This window comes from Herpailurus yagouaroundi, unplaced genomic scaffold, assembly GCF_014898765.1.
Source record: "Herpailurus yagouaroundi ecotype Mexico unplaced genomic scaffold, PumYag 141, whole genome shotgun sequence".
NCBI lineage: Eukaryota > Metazoa > Chordata > Mammalia > Carnivora > Felidae > Herpailurus > Herpailurus yagouaroundi.
Genome location: NW_024412396.1, coordinates 222,155 through 227,004, shown reverse-complemented (window position 1 = coordinate 227,004; position 4,850 = coordinate 222,155). Strand labels below are relative to the sequence as shown.

The following is a 4,850-nucleotide window of genomic DNA, read 5'->3' as shown; positions in this document are numbered from 1 at the left end:
TTCTTTTCTTTTTATATGGAAATAGTTCATTTTTTTTACCTTTTTAAAAAATGTTTCAAGTTTTTATTTAAATTCTAGTTAGTTAACATATGGTATAATATTGGTTTTAGAAGTAGAATTTAGTGATTCATCACTTACACATAACATCCAGTGCTCATCACAAGTGCCCTCCTCAGTACCCATCACCCATTTAGCCCATTCCCCACCCACCTCCCTCCACCAACTCTCAGTCTGTTCTTTATTATTAAGAGTTTTTTATAGTTTTACTCTCTCTCTCTTTTTTCTTTCCCCTCTATTCATGTGTTGAAAAGGACTGTATTCTTAGCCAACAGGAAAAGGGATCAATTTTTCTTTAAAACACTGGCAACAATTTAGATGACTCTCTTGTTTACTGTTCTCTTTCACATGAGTGACAACATAGCAGATCAACACCCATTATGTGTGGCTTGTAGGAGAGGAAAACTTTGTAAGTGGAAGCTAATTTATTTAATGAGGTATAATACTCAGATTCAAAGGAGTCAAAAGAAAACAGGGGACTGGGGAATGAAGTGGGCTCAGAGAGAGACCCAAAGGCGAGGAAAGGCAAGGAAAGGAACACTTGTCTTCAGCATGTTGACGTGTGGGAACAGAAGGAGCCAGGATGTTCAGAGTGGCTGTCTCCTGTGAGGCATCCCAGGTGAGAGAACAATCAGAAGAGATCTAAAGAGTATTACTGTGGCAAATGGAACGTGAGGTCTCTTTTATGTGTCTTCTCAGCTCCTGAGGAGCATTTCATTACCTGTACTGATTTTAAAGCCTAGGAGGTTAGGTGTCTACCATTGCATGTCTCTTGAATCCATTCCTGGTATCTTTTTGCTTATACATTACCCTAAGTCAGGCTCTTCAGGCTTTTTCTTTGGGCTACTGAAACTGCTTTCTAATAGTTTACTGCAAATTCATTACCCTCTAATTGTCTTGCAAATGTAGTTTCCATAAACCTTTGATCCTTGTGTTCTTGTACTAGTCTAGCTCCAATTGTTTTCCATTGACTAGCAAATGAAGCCTGAATTAGACTGGCAGTGAGTGAGTCCTCTGCCATGTGGCCCAATCTGTGAAAATTGTATCCCACTGTTCCTTAACAAGTACTCTAATTTTCACTCTTTTGGGCTTTTCTCTAAACACAACTTCTTATAGCCAAATCTTTTCACATTATCATTAGTATATGCTATTAATGTTCTGCCTCCGTCACTGACCTTTTGCTAAAGCCTTTCCTTATTTTTTCCAACTGAGTATAATCATGTCTCATGATGAGAAAATATTTTGTTCTGATTTGTCATATGCTGTTACAGTATCAGTGGCAGCACCATGATATAGGTGAAGGGATGTTTGGGGCTCCCTACGAATTTCCCCAAAATAAACATAGTCTCAGTAGAAACAATTTCCTTTCTATGCAAATGTGATTCCAAGGTCAATCTCCTCAGATCTCTTCCAATCAGATTTAAGCTCTTAAACTCCTTTTATGTAGAAATTCTGGAGCCATGAATGTATTGTTTGAAGTTGCTTTGAACAAAATATATTTGACATAAGTTACAAAAGAGCAGGGACTCTGCATTTTTATTCATCACTTTTTTGCTATCTCCCAGAACAGTGCCTGGCAATAATATGTACATAATAAATGTTTATTGAATAAATGAGAGAGGGAAGGAGATGAAAAGGAAAGAACTCACCCTTCCAAAGGGAAGTTAGTAATATCACAAGCCTGAATTGAGGAAAACAAGCATGTATCTCTTCACCAGGACAAAGAAAGAAGAAAAATAGTGTTAATATTTCTGTGGTTCTTACAGTCTTCTGTCACTTCCACAGGTCACACTAATAAGGACTGTGGAGACTACTAACATCTCTGGGTCTGTGAGTGAGTTCATCCTCCTGGGCTTCCCATGCCACAGGGAGATCCAGATCCTCCTCTTTGTCATCTTCTCCCTCATCTACCTTCTGACTCTCATGGGGAACACATCCATCATCTGTGCCGTGTGGTCAAGCCGGAAACTCCACACACCCATGTACATCCTCCTGGCCAACTTCTCCTTCCTGGAGATCTGCTATGTCAGTTCTGATGTGCCCAAAATGTTGGCCAACATCATCTCCCAGACTAAGAGTATCTCCTATGCTGGCTGCCTGCTCCAGTTCTATTTCTTTTCCATGTGTGCCGCTGAGGGCTTATCTGTCAGTGATGTCTTTTGATTGATTACTTGCCATTTGTAGACCTTTCCGCTATCCTACCATAATGACCCACCACCTATGCACTCAGTTAGTGGTCTTCTGCTGGGTAGGGGCTTTCTCTGGTTACTGACTCCTTTGACTCTAATATCTCAGGTGCCTTTCTGTGGTCCAAACACCACTGAGCATTTTCTCTGTGATCTTGCACTTTTGCTGGCATTGTCCTGTGCTCCAGTATGTGAAATTACTCAAATCTGTGGTATCAATAGCTCTCTCATCATCTTTCTCACTGTCCTGTACATGGCACTTAGTTCTGTGTCTTGAGTGTGGTGTTATAGGTGCCCCCAGGCTCAGGAAGGCATAAGGCTTTCTTTACTTGTGCCTCCCACCTTGCTGTGGTATGTCTCTTCTATGGTTCAGTCATGGTGATGTACATTAGCCCAGGTTCTGGGGACTATCCTGGGATGCAGAAATTTGTGACCTTGTTCTATGCTTTCGCAACCCCACTCTTTAATCCCTTGATTTACAACTTCTGGAACAAAGATATGAAAGAGGCACTCAAGAAAATTCTGAATGTGTTATTATGGGAAATCTCTAAAGGATTCAAAAGTTGAATTTAGTATACGGCAAGTCTAGGAGGATGGAAGGTAACAAAAATGAGATTATGGTTTTTTCCCCTCATTTTATTTTATTTTAATCTATTGGGAGTATGATTTTTAAAAATTCACTAGACTCATGATTTAAGTCTTAGGAAGTTATTATTCTTATGTTGCAGTTACCTTAGATACAGTTAGTTTGAAATACAACTTGGTAAGATTTTCATGTATTCCTCTATAATTGAGTTTTTTAGTTTCTTTTGGTTTTAATTAAATACTACTTGATGTCTTTCAACATTTTCAAATTCTGCTTTCATCAGAGCCAGTTGTTCTTTTCAGAAAATAACGAATGTTGAATGTATTGTAATCACACACATAATTAACCAGTTTTTTAAAAAAAACCCTCAATATCGGGGACAATTTTAAACTTTCTTAAAAAAAAAGGTTTCATTAATTTTTGGGAGAGTGCAAGTGTGGGAGGGGAAGAGAGAGAGAGAGTGACAGAGGCTCTGAAGCAGGCTCTGCACTGACAGCACTGAGCCCAATGTGGGGCTTGATCTCATGAACCATGAGATCATGACCTGAGCTGAAGTCAGATGCTCAACCAACTGAGCCACCCAGGTGCCCCTCAGGAACAGTTTTAAAGCACTACTTTTACATATTCCATAATTCTCAGTATAGTTTTGGGCACCAACAAGCATCCTCAGTAAGATTATATTGACTTGCTTGACTCCCACATTTTGCCAGTGCTTTCATTTTAGGAGGTAGGTCTAATGGATATATATTTTTTTCATGAAAGTCCACTCCTAATTCAAATGTCTGATCCTAAATTTGATAACCTCCTTTTAAATTAGCCCTAGCTATACTTATTTGTCAATGGCTCCACTGATCTATAACCTGAACCTAAAATCTTAACCTTCATAAATCCCTTACCTTTTCATTCCCAATCTTAATGTCATTACGTTCTGTGGCATCTTCCCTGTGATCCTTTGTTGTCCTCCTTCATTTTTTGTCTAGGTTCTAGCACTCCATGCCTTTAAAGGCATAACTTAAACTTCTTTTCCATCAGTCCTTACACTTATCTCCTTTCTACTTATACAAACTTTGGAGACAAATCCCAAATTCTTCTGTTCTGTTTTGTTTGGTGGTTTTATGTCATCATAAATTTGTTCAAACCAGAAGAATATACAACACCAAGAGTGAAACCTAATGTAGACTATGGACACTGGGTGATGATTCTATGTCAATGTATGTTCATCAGTTGTAACAAATATACCACTCTGGTGGGGGGTGTTGATAACGGGGGAGGTTATGTATGTGCGCAGTTAGGGGGCATATGGGAAATCACTGTGAACCTCAAACAACTCTAAAAAATAAAATTTCAAATAAACAAATATATATAAATAAATATATATACATACACATATATAGTTACATTTATATACTGCTCTGTGTCTGATCTGTGACATCTAACTTATCGTCCTCATTTTGCTACTTGTTACTTAGTTATAAGATGGCACTAAACATCCAGGTTTTTCCCCATTCCAGGGTGGAAGAGCTTGAAACAGCAGCTTCTAGTTCCCAGAAAGCAGAAGCCCCCTCAGAAACCCCCAGTCTAATTCTCATTGGCCGGAATTATGTCACATGACCAAACTAGCTGCAAGGAAGCTGAAAAAGCAAACGTTTTTAGCTGGACTCATTGCTACTATGAACAAAGTCAGGCTTCTTTTAGTTACGGAAAAGGGCGATGAACTTTGGGTGGGTGACAGTAGTCCCTGGCACAAGACGGATCTGGAGAGCTTCTCTAATCACTTTGGACTTCATGAAACTCAACAACTGATAACACTGACCTTTGACAAGTATGAAAAAGCTAAGGAAGATGAGCATACAAACTTTCCAGAAGCCACTATGTTTATAAATCTGACTGGAGGCAAGTAAGACAGAACTGTGGACTAACCACTTGAAATCACTTTTTGTTGATCATAATAAATGATATTTTTGTAAACAATTGGTACAACCAAATTTGAATAATAATGAGTTTTTCTAATGACAATCATA

The 4,850-nt window shown here is 38.7% G+C and overlaps 1 pseudogene; it reads left to right on the top strand.

Annotated features, from left to right (window-relative positions):
* The first annotated feature begins 640 nt into the window (after positions 1-640).
* LOC121031357 (olfactory receptor 11H12-like) lies at positions 641-4,440 on the top strand (annotated as a pseudogene).
* The last annotated feature ends 410 nt before the right edge of the window (positions 4,441-4,850 follow it).